The sequence below is a fragment of the Amblyomma maculatum genome, chromosome 1 (assembly GCF_055883805.1).
Source record: "Amblyomma maculatum isolate TAMU_Amacu chromosome 1, ASM5588380v1, whole genome shotgun sequence".
NCBI lineage: Eukaryota > Metazoa > Arthropoda > Arachnida > Ixodida > Ixodidae > Amblyomma > Amblyomma maculatum.
Genome location: NC_139344.1, coordinates 500881727 through 500898282, shown reverse-complemented (window position 1 = coordinate 500898282; position 16556 = coordinate 500881727). Strand labels below are relative to the sequence as shown.

Below are 16556 nucleotides of genomic sequence, written 5' to 3'. Positions count from 1 at the left end.
TCTCCGCACGCGAAGTCGGTCCCGAGGACGAGCCCGCAGGAGGCGAGGTGGAGCCCACCATGCCCGCGGGGGACCTCCTACCTGGCCACTACAGGGCGCGGCCGGTGCTAGGCCTCGCTAGTGTTACGCGAGGCTCGCAGAGTCAGTCCGTAGACCGCGAGAAGCGGCCGAAAAACGGGGAGCGACCCGCAGAGGCCGTCCCCGACGAGCGGTCACGTCCGCGGTTCCGATAAGGAAAAGCCCACGTGGTGAAACAGGACCGCCGGTAGCCCGCTGCAGGGCTGGCACAACCGTGGGAATGATGTTGCTGTACGTCGAGCGCGATTTGAAGGTTATCGCGCGAGCGTCGACCAGCCTAGCACTCCAGGCACCTGGCGGCCGGGTTTGCAACAGGAAAAATTATCATTTCGCACTCTTCTCTCCCTCGTTCGCTGTTCCATACTGTAGCAGATCTGAGTAAGGCTGACGTCACTCGCTATAACCTAATCTGCGCATGACTCAATGCGTCAGCACACTATATATACGCCTTCTTATCGGGAATAAAAGTTGTTCATCACCCGACGCGGGGCCGTGCACATGGTGGCAGCGTTGCCCATTCACTATGTCCGCCCCGACGACGCTGCTCCCGGCCCCGAAACCATTGGATACCTCGGAAGACGCATGGACTGCATGGAAAAGTGAGTTCATGCTATTTTCTACGGCCACCCAGTTAAGGAAACAGCCTAACGAAGTGCAAGCAGCAACGTTACTTGTAACAATCGGAGAAGACGGAAGGAAAACTTATAGCACTTTCAAATTCGACAACGAAGAGGACAAGAACAACGTCGACATTTTACTTAAAAAGTTTGAGGAATTCTACAAACCATCGACGAATTTGACATTTCATGAGTTCCGCTTTGGATCGAGAGACCAAAAGCAAGGGGAACCTTTTAACGACTGGCTGACAGACCTAAGGCTGCTAGCAAAGAACTGCGAGTTCGGAGACTTGGAAGACCGCTTGCTCCGCAGTCGCATTACCCTGGGAGTGCAGGACAAGTGTTTACAGCAAACGCTTGTAGCCGAAAACCCGTCGTATGAGAAAACATTCGCAATATGCCGAGCCCGCGAGCAAGGAAAGGAACAATTTAAGGAAATCAGCGAAGGCACCGAAACAGCAGGCGACGCAGTAGACCATGCAGTCGGCCCGCGAAAGCGACCTTGTAGTCGTTGTGGTTATTTCACTCATCGTGGAGTAACATGTCCGACCCAAGGAAAGGACTGCACAAAGTGCGGTGGGCGTAATCACTTCGCCTAAGCATGAAAAGCATCTGCGCCCCGTCATAACAAGGGTCAAAAAAGGAACTGCGCGAACTGCAAGGCGCGGATGACTGTGATTTCATTTTACAAACTTTGACCGTCGGCGCTGTAGCCTCAGACCATTGGAGCGCGACAGTTGACATTGAAGGACGCCCATTCACATGCAAGCTGGATACAGGAGCGAACTGCTGTGTAATCTCGAGTAAGGATGTCTGCAAGCTGCCGAACAAGCCCCACCGAGAATGTCGCATAACGTTAACTGCGTTCTTCGGCCACAAAACTCTGGCCTAAACGAATTTCGCTACATTTGCGCGCTAACAACAAAGTTCACAAAGAGACTTTTTTCGTGGTTGACCAAAATGTGCCCCTGACTCTCAGTAGCTGAAAGCCTTGGGTTTATTTGTCGCGTAGAAACAGTTCATGTCGACCAGTTGTACCCAGCAGCGCAATAGTTTGCAGATGTTTTCAGTGGACTCCCTGTCGGAAATTTTTCTCATGGTGGTTATGATGGAACCATGATCATGGTGGATTATGGTAGTGGGCATATGGTCGTTATGGTGGGCATGGTTGTTATGGTGTGCATGGTTGTTATGGTGTGCATGGTTGTTATGGTGGGCATGGTCGTTATGGTGTGCACGGTCATTATGGTGCGCATGGTCGTTATGGTGTGCATGGTGGATAGCAAGGTAGGTATGTACAGCCACGGCCGGTCTCGAGGGAGAGAGTGCGCTCTTTCTTCCGGCATCCTGAATAGCCGCGGGAGCAATGGGAACGTTTTTCCTCGAGTTACGCTCTCCACCGCTGCAAGGCACGCGACCTGCTCACTGTTCGCTCCGCATCTGCTTCAGCGGCACCGGGTGGCTTCTGCCTGGTTTCATGTTGTCGCTCGCGGGTTTCACGGTGAGTGCAGCCCCAAAGTGAAAGAACACGGAATAGATGCTGCAGTGGCATGTCGTCAGTGTACTATACATGTGAACAGTCTTTATATAAAAAACATTGTCGCTCAGCGGACGCTCGGAAGCATATATGACATACATTGCAGCATGTTAGCTACTTTTGCCCATTTCAATCCGAATTTTTTCCAAGCCTGCACAAAAATGCAAAAAAAAAAAAATCAGCAGTGATCACATTGAAGCTTCTTCAAGGCTAACATTACAGCAACTCCTCTGCAACAGCAAAACTCTTTCAGCGCTAGATGCGAAACCATCCATATATAGCACCGAAGATGGAAATAATTTCATAAAAATGTAATGTGAGTTGCATAATGCTTGCATGATATAAAGTATTAGCATAACAGTCAAAGTAGACTCTAAGGTTGAGTTTTTAATGTTATTATAATTTATATATTAGGAAATGCGTTGTATTTAAACATTATTTTAAAATGCTGTTTTAAAGAAATTTTACATATTATGCTCATAAAAACAAAGGAATGGTTTGATATTCATGACACCACTTGTGCTGTAAGTGGTAAAAAGAGGCTAATAAATGACGCAGCAGGTGATACTCAATTGCAGTGGCTGACAAACGAGTTCACTTGCTTATAAAGCACCCAAGAAACTTCTAAAGCATTAAAGAAGGGAACTTTCACTGAGGAAATGTTTCAAGGAATTCTGTTCATCACGAGTCTACTGTACAAGTTTTAGAATACCTCCTGGGGAATGGTGTCGGCTCAGCCCTCACCAGGAAACTCAATAGTGACCCCATTGAGGCTCTCTTAGGGAAAGTAAGGTTAATGTGCGGAAAGAATGAGATGCTAGACGCAAGGGCCGTAACAGCGGCACTTGACCACGTTGTCAAGACGGAAGTTTCATCTTGGAGCAAAATCAAGGCAGCTTTCGTCGATGCCGAAGAAATCATTTCTGCTTGGCCGCAATCAGTAACCGAAGAAATGAAGGAATTGTGGCGGCATCTCCTGTCATCCCATTACCCACTGTCACATATTCAGGTTTAGCTTACGTCGATGAATACACTGATAAGTTAATCGGTGACTTCGGGTGTGACGCTTGCACTATCTTGAAACTAGCTAAAGAAGCAGCCTCATGTACACTCTTCTACGAGGACAAGAATTATAGTCAACACCGCTTGTCCTTCGTTAAAGGACAAGGGGTGTTGACTATATTTTATTCCTCGTACATGATAAATCTTAGACGCTGATTATGGCATCTTTGTATAAACCAAAGGAGTGAAACGTCAGGACCTGCCGGTTGCATCTGACGCGGGCTGGACAAAGAGCGAGTGCATTTCCTTTGCGCATGAACGGCGGTAGCAGAGGCACAGCAGTGGGGCGGTGGCGACCCCACCGAGGTGCGGCGGGAGGTCAAAACAGACCCCACTAGGTGAGGCCGTAAGAGAAGAGAAGTGCGCTCTTCCTCGAGACCGGCCGTGGTACAGCACACTGAATGGTGTGTCATCTTGTGTACCACATATAGTTACAGTTCATTGGTGAAGAAAATACAGAATGCTGGTCGTGCCCCTATTTTCCCTGATGGCTAAGGAGCCGATGCTGTATTTGCTAACCTGCTAAGTGATATACTGAGCATGCAAGCTTACAGCTTCTGTGCATCCAGGTAGCAGCAGAAATGGCTCACCTACTGAAGCACGCACTGAATAAGCAGCATATAGAAAGTCGAGCTCAGATTCCAGCTTTATTGGAATCATCGGCAACTGAGATTTTCCTGCGATGTCCTTGCCGGCTGGCCTCAATGAAGAAGCGCCGCAGATGTTGACGGCATGACTGAATTTGTACTTCATCAGGCACATCTGTTTTCGGATGTTTTGCTATGTACTGCATCAGACAATCTGAAAAAAAAGAAAACACATGTATCTTTTCAATTCTCCTTCATCAGCCCATGCCATACACAAATAGATCTTGCATATGGCTATGCAAGTGGTAGTACACAAAAATAGCAAAATGAAACATGGCAGTTCCATTTTGACACAGCCCTGTAGCACTGTGCATGTTAGAACAGTGGTTTTCAGCCATTGGACCCCTTGAGATGGGGGGGGGAGACGTTTCGATAGCAGGTCACACAAATTTGAGTCAAGGCTATAACTTAGCCTCTAAAAGGCATGCACTTGATAAGCCACACCATGGCCTGCAGAGGAGATGGGGGAGAGGCAACATGCTGGCACCGGTGTGCATGCTGCTGAAAGAATTTGGCTCCTCACAGCACTGCGCAGCTCGCTTGGTAGATGCTTTGCATAGATGCCCAGCCAGCAGTGCAGCCCAAGTTTCGAGTTTCAAAGATGCCGGCGTCAACGAACCTGGTAAACACTCTCTCGCTTTCTACCTCTCGAACAAGCTCTCAATTTCTGTAGTCCTGAGTTTATTTCGCTTTGAGAAACTGCATTTTGCTTTCGACCTCCATGCTTAACATTTTAACCCACTGCAAAAAATTATTGATGACCTAGGCAGGAGAAACAGAAAGGTAGGTCTAAAGATCAACACGCAGGAGGCAGAAGTAATGTTTTACATCCTCGGGAAGGAATAGCAGTTTACTAATAGGTAGCGAAGTACTAAAAGTAGCAAGAATACATATACTTAGGACAGGCAGTAACAACAGATCTAGACAACGAAAAGGAAAATAACGAAAAATATGATGGGATATGGTAGATTTGGCAAGTACTCGCAGATGACTAGAACTGAACCAGGATAATTCGAATTATGGTTCCATCAAACTCGTGGAATATCCCCTTGAAAACTCCATGCAAAAGTATAGGGAAGCTGCATCGTACATCGAACTCCAATTTCACTGGTCCTTCCCCAAAGACTATCACACCACCCTCGGCAATTTGATGCGCGACGTTTTTCGAGCCACGCGCGGAAGGAATGAGAGAGAACAGTTTGACGACGGCTGATCTAGAGCAGCGCCGCGGCCTTTCTCCAAAGACGCGCGCCTTCAGCCCACCGCCGTGAAGTGTCACTCATGCGGTTAGCACTTTATATTTATATCTGGGCCATAGCAGCCGCTTCTTGATGGATGGAAAAAGCAAGGTGCCCCTGTGCTGTCCGATATCAGTGCACATTAAAGAGCCCCAGGTGGTCGAAATTTCCTGAACCCGCCACTATGGTGTCTCTCATAGCCTTAGCCACTTTGGGACATTAAACCTAAAAAGCCAAACCAAACTTACATCTCGTGATATAACAGGTAGAAAATGCAGTGAACCATATTTTTTGCATAAGTATGTTTAATTGCTTAACTATTGTATTGGTCATAACTGAAGGCCAAAGGATTGCTGAAATATAGTCACAAAACAGTTCACTTCTGCCTCTTTATTTGGTATTGTTCATTTCAAACATGCATTCCATGTTTGTTTTAATTCAACAGAACTTTCTATGTGCTTTTGTATACCATAGCTGAACAGTTTGCACACACGGGCAAGACAGCCAGCAGACATTAGGTGCCGCCCCTTTGTCAATGCAAGGTGTGGCATTACAACTGAGGCTGCTTCAGACCAAGTGGATCACCACCACTAGTCACATTAGACTATTGCAGCAGACACTCAAAATTATGCAAAGTTAAGGCTGGTGCACGGCCTACAAAATTCCATATCATGCACTAGGCAGAAGCTGATGTTCAAAAATGCTGCATAGGGTCTAAAGAAGGTGTACATTAACTTAGCCTGACAGTGGTGCAGCACTCTATGTCAGAAACATCTTCACCTCAATCCACAATTTATTGTTGCTTGACAGAGTGAACATCTTTTTTTATAGTATATGGCTACGCAAGCTAAAGTAAGTAGGCTGGTTGGTTTATAAAAGAGCTGTGAAGAATGGTCTAGGGCAAGTTGAAGTTTGCAAGCCGAGCCAATATTTTGACAAGAGAACTTCTCATCTGGGCAGTTCAATCATTACTGCAGGGTTTAAATGCACCTTTGCTTCTGTACGAAAGCCAGGTAGGGAAGAGGGAGGGCTAGAAAGAACTCTGAAAATCAAGTACCACCAGAATGTCATCCTTCTGAAGACCGCCAACGAATTCACTGCGCAAAAGGTAGCAGCAGTTACCTCGTTATTCATTCAAGCCAAAACTCATATCATCCAATCTTGCATGATGGCCCCCGTGAATTCGTACCGGGACGTAATTCACGAAACTGGAAAAGGTCTTTCGGAAACCGAACATTTATAAACTCTTCAACCGCGGCATGCGACGATCCTTTCCACTTGAATGATGAGAAAGACCAAGTCAGTGCTAATAACGTTTGAAGGCACCCATGTACCTTGACAAATTCTGTTCTGCCATGTCTTGTACAGATGCAAGCTTGAAGCAGGGCTAGGAGTGAAAGAATATTTCCTTGGGTATCAATTTCTATGAGCCTGCAACCTGTGACAAGGTGACCTAAAACGAAAATAAAGAGTGGCAGCAGCAGGATAAGCTACAAGATAACCACCTGAAGCAGGTTGGATTATGACACCTGTTTCTTGAAAGGGTACAGACAGGCATCGTAAAGAGATCTAACAAGATATATGGCCACAGGGGAATACTGAGCTTTCCAGAAGAGGACAATAGAAAAAAAAAAGCAAATCAGAGTAGACTACACCTGCCTAGCGAGACATTATCTGAAGAAAAGGATTCAAGTGGAGCCAAAGCAGTGGTGACAAGGAAACGTGTTTAGAAAAACACTTGCAGCTTTGCTGTTGTCTGAAGAAGTGGGGGGGGGGGGGGGGGTAGTGAATTTTACACATGCTGAAAATAAACTGTACAATTAATGCTTTATGGGAGTGTTGTCCCTACTAGCTATAGTGCAGAGGGAATGTATGTAAGGAATTCTAATTTTCCTTTCGAGATATTTGCACTACAGTAATCCCTCGTTATAACGATATCGTTTTATTCGAAATATCTTTCGGTCCCGACCCAAACGCATTCATTTTAAGCCGCATTACTCGAAGTGCACGAAGAGCTTGACCCGCTTACAGCGAAGTGGCGAGCGGAGGCATCGCCGAGCGGCAGCGATGCTTTTGCGCATACAGGCGCAACAGCATGAGGCAACAATCCCTGGAGATGTGTCATGCAATGGCAATGCCAATGCCTGTCGTTGCTGGTGGCGCACACCGCACGGAACGATGGGACTCTGGACTGCGCTACTACACTGCGATGCCGACTTCCATTGCAAGCAGAGACTTTCTCGTGCTCCTTTCGAAAATTAACAATATCTAGCCACACTATCTTTTTGTTTCCTTTACTACCCTACCAAGCATTTACTGAATTGTCTCAATGCACTCATATGCACGCATCAGACGAAGGGAGCATCTGCAGGTCCTTCGCTCAAACCGGACTACGAAAACAACCTCCCCCCCCCCCCCAAAAAAAAGTCAGGAGTACCCCTTAAACCTGCTTTAAATGCTGAGTCATTATCTACCTTGAATTATACCTTTTTCTGCTACTGCCACTTTTTATTTTCGTTTTCAGGTCACAGGGTTCACCGGTTCCAGACTCATAAATTCATACCCCGAGGAAACATTCTTTAACTCCTTGCCCTGCTTCTTTCTTCTCCCTCCCTAGCTTTCGTTCCTCTGAGGCAAAATTGCATTTAAACCCTGCTAGTTATGATGGTGCTACCCAGACAAGGACAAGTCCCCCTGTTACAACACTGGCTCAGCTTGAGAACTGAGGCTTCTCCTCTACCCTTCTTCAGTGCTCTTTCACACTCTGAAGCCATCTTTCTCAAATTCAGCCTTGCTTGGTTCATGGGGTTTAAAGCACCAAAGTGGCTCACGCTAAGATGATCTAAGTACTAAGTACATATCCTAAAATACTGGAAATATATTCAGTATAATAGAATTTCTACTGGGAAAGTTCACTTACTTTTGAATATGTCAACTAAAATGGCATGGTGTGCTCCATGGCAGTTGAGCCTGCAATGTAGCAACAGGCTGCCGCAGTTAGGCTCTGGACAGCAGCTCTTTCACGCATCCAAGGTGTTCCAGCAATTTCCAGGACCAAATCGGTGTTGAGTGGCACAAGCAGCCCAGCCATAACCACACCTGCAGTTATAAAGGTGGCTCTCAGGCACATTGCAAGAATGATACAGAAAACTTAATAGCTTGAAAATGCCATGCACAGTGGGTTCATAATGTAGCAGCTTTTCTATAGGCATAGCTAATAATGTGCACTTACAATGCATACAGGAAGAACCCGAGATTATTCTGACAGAACAGTGCAGTAACCACAATAATAACACATCCTTTCTTTATGGCCATTCCATGTTGAATGCATCTGGATGCTTGACCCTCTCAATGTTTTTTTTTTATAATTTGCAGCATTTACTACAGTCAAAAGCCATTTCCCTATCTAGGGGTTAAAGATCCTATCATGTGATAGCCTTTTGAATTTTTCTGACTACTGTACAACTGTATTCATGGAAAACTCAGTGGCTATGCAGCGAAGGCTACACAAGAAAGGGAAAGAAATAGGCTTTTGCCCCCATACTGTCGGGACAGCAAAAAACCCGCACCATCCTTTCAACCTCCCCTCATCACCCCTCCCCTGAACAACCCACTGTCAGTGGCATGGACACAAAGGCTGGACTCATTCCCTTTCTTGTGTAGCCTTCGCTGTCAAACACAAGAAAGTTGTCAGGGAGCTAAGTGTCCAAAAAATAATAACCTTTAAAATTTCTGAAAAAAAAAAAATGAATATGAGCTGTACTTCTATATTATGCATGAAGAACTTGTCACTACAAAATCATTCATTATCGATTTAGTTCTTTTTTTTTTTTTTTTTCAGTTCAGGGTGTCATTTTTAAGCTTTTAAAAACAGCTCGAAATATCTGAGTATATTATGAAATCTTTAGCCAGAACATTTACTACTCCAGGATGATCTAGATCTGAGCTAGTTGTTTCATGTCAAAGTTGAAGCTATAGCCTAACAGAAAAAGACACAAGGAATACGAAAGTACATGAGGCTGACTAACAACTAATCTTTGTTCAAGGATGCAGAAGAATATGAAAGCAAAAGGAAGAGGGTAAAGAAGTGAAGGGCGTTAACACGAAAAATGCACTCAGTTGTCACAATGAAATAAATGAAGTGAATGCCGCAGGATAAGAGCAGAATATAAAGAAGAAAATGTATGAACATGGGTGCTGTAAAAGGCCAACCTGGAAGAGATTAAATCTAAAACCAATGCGTGAAGAAATGTGGCTAAACACAAGCGACGACAACAAAAAAAGGGGGGGAGGTTGGGGCGGCTAGAAGCACAAACAAGAAAACCAACTTAGTCAAACACTAGGGCACTAAAAACTTGTAGGACTGTCCAAGACATTTCTGCTCTTCTTCAGTAGGTGCCACAGAGGCCATGCTAATAGTCATTAATTGCCACTGCTTCCAGCACGTTTTGAGTTACCTGGGTGCTCTTCCTAGCCAAGCAGGTCAGCTCGTGCACCAGTGGGCAGATCCTGTGGGCTTGCAATGGTTGCAGTGCTGAGATGTATGCCCCCCTAAGCGTTTTAATGTGCTCAAAGGTTAATAATATTGAAAAGGTGCCCAGGTGCGATATGCGTGGTTGTGAAGTGGTGTTGGCTTCAGGTTTCCCATCTAGTGTGGTAAAGTGTACGTAAAACAGATTGGTAGGTGCTATAATGAACGAGCAAAGAAGCACGCAAGGTATTCCAACAATGCTTTTCGGGAGGGGGGCATTTGTCTCAACACTGCAAGCATTGAGAGCCCACAACAAGAATGTGCAGTGAATGCAGGCAGCGCTGGAAGCGGTGGCAATTAATGACTACGGGGATCTTCATCAGCACTGTCTTGTGGCACTCGTCAAAAAGAAGAAATACCTCGGACAGTTGTACAAGTTTTTAGCACCCTAGTGCTTGACTAAGTTGGCTCTCATTGGTGTCTCCAGCCATCACCGTTCCACCCACCGCCCCCCCTTTTGTTATCGCGGCGCTGGTGTTTCAGCCGCGTTTCCTCACATTGGTTTTAGCTTTTAATCTCACGCACGTCATTTTTTTGTGTTAATAATGCCCCACATTCCCTCTCCCTTTCACGTTTATATTCGTCTGCGCCCTGGAATAAGGATGAGTTGTTGGTCAACTTTGTGTCTTGTTGCCTTCCATGTGAGTGTGTTTTTCTGTTAGGCTATAGTTTCACCTTTGATATGTACTATTCGGGAAGAGACTATTTCCCCTCAGTTTCAATAAATAACTTACATGAAAAACATCAAACGTGCAAGCATTCTGTAGTGTACTGAGTAGTCAGATGAAAATTACACACTAAGAAAATTACATGCGCACACAGAAAACACGAAGTTTGCTTAGCAATTTGACATGATGTGTGACTGCTCATGCACATTTCAGGTTTAGAATCAAAGCTCATGAAGTCATGAACCTGAGAATAAAGAAGTTTGGCCTCAAAAAGCTGAACTGTAGCCAGCATATGTATTTGTCATTCAACTTTATAAACATCATGAATCCACATTCGCTCCTCCTTTCCTGAACTTTGTTTCAAGCAGGAAAAAAAAAAAGGAGCACGAGCAGTCACACACAGCATGTAAGGTTGACTAGATAAGCAAACTGTAACATGATCGGCTGCAGACACGAGCAAAATGCAGTTGCAGCGTTACAGCCTCGTCAAGAGTGCACTCCCTCAGAAAGTCGAAAACAACTTGTATCAAACTGCACTCCAGCTGTCGTCAGCCACCACAAATATGCTGAGGCCTTGTCTCAGCTCCAGTGGCCAACACTTTGCAATGCCTGCGTCAGTTTAGGGCACACTGTTGAGCATTCTGGTTAAGCATGCTGATGGCCCTAACAAAAGTAACATGAGTATGTCTATATTAATCCAGTAAACATACATGATGCAATTGAGGCTCACAATAACACACCTGTACAAATAACAATGACCCAGCAAAACAGCCCTGTCCGGTCAGCTGGCACTGTACCATGTTACAGACTGGAGTAGCGATGTGCCCAGAAATGAAAGTAGCATCCATGCAGTGCAGACCTTGAATGGCTGGAAAGTGCAGCTTCCAGCATGAACCATGCCTGCAGTCTTTGTTACACAAAGATCCAGCTATGAAGCTTGGGAGACGGACTCCATCAGATGCCAAGTTTTAACACCTGCATGAAGATGTATGGTAAAATTGGTGTATTTTTTTGTCTTTATGTCAGATGAAATAAAACTAAACAAGGCAATAGCTGCACCTAAAGGTATATTTCATATGGCAATAAAGTTTTTCTAGTCCTGCAGCAATATCAGTATACCAGAGAGACAACGTGCTGGGTCGATAAAGAAAATTAACCTCAAGCAAGATAGTTAAAAGCATTAGTACTGGCTCCCTACAAGGAAATTCAAATTTCACATTCACACAGGGGTTATTACAAGACAATAGAGAGATTTAGCACACCGTGATCCGCGATCCGCTACCGTGGACCGCCACCGCGCGTTCCATTGCGCATGCCCAGATCACTTTGATGCCGATAGATGGCTCCACATACGTGATGTCGGCACATTGACCTGACGCATCGGAACCAATCAGCTTGAACGCCCCGCCCATGAGCGGTAGAGTGTCACGGTGGCGGATCACGGATCACGGTATGCTAAATCTCTCTATTTTCAGGCTGCTGCGTGGCGTACTACTAATGTGCCGCATGGCCTTAAACTTGTTTCCCCGCATTAAACTCTGAACTGTGAATTTTTTCTTTTGTATCCCTGTATGTGCCAGAGCACCGAACAAAGGTTGAGAGGAAGCCTCAATTTGCAAGTCGAGCCCCAGTTCTATAAAGAGGACTTGTCTTCATTTGGGCAGCTAGACGAAGACAAATCCACTTGTCGAAACGTTGGCTTGGGTTAAGATCTGAGGCTCCCCTTCTACCCCTGTTCAGTGATCTTTTAAACTGTGCAGCAACCCTGTATGTGCCAGGCATTTGTCGAGACCTTACCGCAGTTGCTTAAGTAGTTTTCTACGCTCTAAACGCCACTTCCTTGAGATTAGCAAAATCTAATAGTTTGTTAACTGGAACCAGCACACTACACTAATGTTAGTTTGGCACAGTCTTAAAATAAATTAATCTCCAAAGGTGAACGCATAATTAAATTTTGTGCTATTTGGTTCAGGCCTTTGTCATAATCCTTTTTCTCACCTACCGTTATTTTCTACGTATAATGCCTATGTGTAAACCTGCCCATAGCCCAGAATTCCATGTTTCAGTGTTTGCAAATAAATATATACGTAGTGTAGCAACAAATCATTACCACGAGAGTGCACCCGTCAGTTTATAGTACACAGCCACGAGCCAATGCTAAGGTGCATACTATGAATGAAATTACTACGATTATTAGGATAATTTTTCCAATTATAAACATACGAATTCTGAAATATGTTAGCAGTAAATAAAACACAAAGTTCTGGTAACCGCGGTTACCAAGTGCCAGCTGGTGCCAGCTGCAGTTGTATTGAAAACCTACTGCTTCCATAAAATCATTCCGGAGGTAGCCGACTCACCATTCTTTCAAAATAAAGAAAATGAGTTCACGTCCTGACAAAATATTTCGTCCTCACCTTATATCGAGTCGAATTTAGCACGCTGCTTCTCAGTACGAGCCCTCACAAGCAGCCGAGTTGTACGCGTTTGGGGTTTATATGTGGCTATCGTCAACGCGGTGTTCAGAATCGCTCACTGGGGGTCTCTCAAGAAGCGCGAAGCAACAACTCATGTTCCTGCATAAATAGATACGCGCTGTAAACTAGCTGTGCCCCTCTCCGTTTTTATTCTTCATACGCTGTCAAAATCAATCCCTGCTCATTCAGTGTAGCCCACAACGGTCGCTCGAGAAATTGCACGTGCATTTCACTCCGCAACGCGCGATCCAAAGTCTGTAATTTCCACATTTGTACAATGCGCTGTGTCAGGTTCGCTTTTTCATTTTTCATTTTTCATTTTGAACCTTAGAGCCCAGCAAGAATGGAATGCGAGCGGAAAATCAAACCAACGGGCAAAATACTCACAGGCTTTGCTAGTGATGACAGCACCGCGCTCGTCCTTACGTCGTTACTTTGCTCCGAAGACGCTGGACGTGCGCCCGGGAAAAGTGGCCATCTTCAGATTCAACCGTACAAGTACATCATACAAGCATACAAGCTTACGAGCAGTGTATTTGCAAACAGCAAAGCTGCGTACACAGAGAGTATCGCGGCTGCCGCGGCCGTTGCGCCCACCTACGTCGCAAGCCCATTTTTCGACCACATTTTTCGTGACCGGTTCGCCAAGTGGCCGTTAAGTGTCTCTTACTCACTCATCTTTTTTTATTTATTAACTTCTCGAATGGCTTACTATTTATAATATTACGCCTTTTTAACACTAATCAATATTTTAACATTATTTAAAAGCTAATGGGTTCAAAATTAGAAACAATTACTATTTCTCACTCTGTTTCTATTATTTTAGTATATGGTATGCAGCGCTAATCGACAGCGGTAAAATTATGAACTAAACTGCAAGCTACAGACGGCGCGCTTTGAGAGGGATAATCTTGTTACGGTGAGTTTGGCAATCCCCGGTCAGCTGATTTTTTATCGCACCCGTATAATATGTGTAAACGTTTGTGATACTCTGAGTGCAACGTTGCAAGTGACAACTGAAGCAACCTGCCTTGCCGTCGGAACACCAAGAAGCTTCATGGCGTGTGACAAGCTGTGTACGTGCGCGTGTGCATGTCGTGTCAAATGAAGCTATGGTCGTGTACGATCAGCCTCAAGCATGCCACGCGAGAAGCATCTGTGTTTGTAGATAATCCGTGTTTCAGCGCGCGAGCGCACGTTTCGTACGATCGGCCACAAGCGTGCCATTCATTAATAAGCCGATGCGAGGAACCCCCGTGTTTGTAAATAAATAAGCCGTGTTTCTACGTGCCTGTGTGCGTGTCGTGTACGATGGGCCAAGTGCGTCACTCATCCATAAAACGAAGCGAGAAACGCCTGTGTTTGTAGATTGGCACGCAGCAATTGTATGTGAGGAGGGCACAGTGAAGCGGAAACAGCCATTTCGAAGCTTTCCTCGAGTGGCTGTCTCGTCTGGAAGAAAGTACATGAAGCTGTGTTCGGAATTTGGGCTTGGAGCGGCGAAGATCGCACCTACTGTTTAGAAAAAAAGATTAAAAAAAAAAAAAACCATTGGTACGTTTGAAATTTTGTATTCGCTGCCGGGAGACAGTGTACGTAATTATTTATAGCTACATATCTTATTGAAGTAGAATTCACGGAAATGGTTACTTGAAGGCGAAAAAAAAAAAAAAGAGTTCAGCATCAAAACGATTCCTTTGTAGCTTCATTGGTTTGTAATGTTCGTGTATTCAACTCTGTGCCCAGGGCAACAGCAGCAAGTGTGCATGGTGGGCAATGAAGATCAAAACTGCTGACCGTTTAGGCCACACTTGTGTGGATCCAAGTTGGAAATTGAGCCTTAAGCGCTTACTAAAATCTGAAACATTGTGAAAGCTGTTTTGCATGGTTGCAATCATACTTGACAAGTCTGGCAATCCACTACCTGCCTGCTGGCAGCTTTGGGAAAAAAAAAAAAATCTGCAGTGCATCGTGAGAGTATCATTGGAAAACTAAGTTATGCCAAACAACTGACAGCTGCTAATAGTATTAACCACTTGTAGTTACCCAAGCTTACCGATTTCATGATGTTTGCAAAAGTGGAGCTATCCATTAACTTGCGATGCAGGATGAATAAGCAAGCACTTGGTTATGAATGCAAGAAGAAATTTCGAAACTGTAGGGTGCCATTAGTTCATTCATTGATCTTATGCTTTCTTACACAATTCCCACTTGCACTGTTTCTCCTAATTCCTTGAAGTTCAGTTTAGTAAAAAATTGTCATCTTGTTACCGCAAGTATGTCATTAGGTTGGCTTGACCTTCATAATAACACATTAATGTCTGCTTTTAAATTACCTCGTAATTCTGCTATACAGGTAGATGATGCCTCTAGGGTGTTGAAATCACAAATCTGTGCCCCTAACTTGAAATATGACCTGATCAAACTCAATCATTTCACATGCCGGTTGACCCTTTCCTTTGCTTGACAGTCACTATATAATAATTATTATTACTATATTATTAGGGCGCTACATTACTTGCATAGTCGTGCTGTTCGCACTACCGAGGCAAGAGCAGAAATTCTACTTCATAGAAGTGAACTGTGGGGCTGCAATTATGCTAACCTTAATGTAAAGGACAGGACAACAAAAATATAATGAACACAGGTTGCCAAGCTCACCTTTGTTTTTTAACCTCCTTTGCTCTATATGATTACTATGGTCAGTGATGTGCGCAGTATAAAGTGAAAGTTTGTACAATTCCCAGATACAAGGCATGATTGCAGGGTTTCGAACAGAAATGAGAGTTCCTTTTTTCTACGCTTAGCTCTCTCTGTATTCAGAAAATAACTTGACTGCATTGTTTGTTGTCTTTTCGACAGAGGCACTATTTATTGCAATTCAAGTTATCCAGCGAGATTGTTTGATTAGCTTTTAGGCACATATTTTAATTCAGCATATGGCTGCATTCTCACTCTTATTCTGTTTAGATTATAGATGAGAACGAGTGGGTGGTGGAGGGCTATATGGGTGCTGTAATGCTTTCAACAAACGTCGAGTACAACCGCATGCATCTGCCTTTTGTCCTGTGCCTTATCTTGGTACGGTGAAATGCAGGAAATGTAATTCACCACAAGTTATAAAGCACTATTAGTTATTTCTGATGAAATTCTTGAGACGGTATTTTCTCGATAGTTGGTCATCATCTTGTGAAGCAAAAAAAAAAACAGGCCATAGCACAATTTTTGAGCTTGGCTGTGCTCACTTTGTCTTTGTGTTCTTTTCTGTGTCCTGTTTTTTAGCTCTGCTTCTTATGATGGTGCATAGTTATTTCATTATACTTAGAATTATCGCATTTTTTAATATATTTATTGACCTGATGTTGATCTACTAATTGTCATTTTTTGCAAAAAGCACTTGGGTTCTATGCAGTTTAGAGGGCTTAGGTAATGCATGTTGAATCAATATTTTAATGTTCAGCTGCAGCCATGATGAAACCTTTGATCCAAACAGCCAGAACACATCTGGCTGATTGTTAGTATAATGCATAGCACATATGACATTGATGTATATGAAAGCTTTACAAGTGTGAAAGTATTTCAGGTTCCTCCTTTCCAAGTTGCATTTTGCCTTCATGGTTAGTCTTTTTCTTGTAGACATTTTATTCTTTCAGTTACTCTTAGAGAGCTGACAGTAGTCGTAAAACATCACTGAAAGAACA

At 44.2% G+C, this 16556-nt stretch overlaps 1 long non-coding RNA gene and 1 pseudogene across 2 annotated transcripts; one reads left to right on the top strand and one right to left on the bottom strand.

The window, feature by feature from the left end:
* Positions 1-473: 473 nt before the first annotated feature.
* On the top strand, positions 474-3247 carry LOC146210331 (uncharacterized; annotated as a pseudogene).
* A 675-nt stretch (positions 3248-3922) lies between these two features.
* Positions 3923-13545, bottom strand: LOC146210330 (uncharacterized). Of its 2 annotated transcripts, none has more exons than XR_014708955.1 (4): positions 13243-13545; positions 11238-11353; positions 8100-8278; positions 3923-4095 (listed from the first exon to the last, which is right to left on the bottom strand). It is a non-coding gene; the product is annotated as an uncharacterized LOC146210330 (long non-coding RNA). The 2 variants fall into 2 exon arrangements; XR_014708956.1 differs by lacking the exon at positions 13243-13545 and adding an exon at positions 12796-12836.
* Between the last annotated feature and the right edge of the window lie 3011 nt (positions 13546-16556).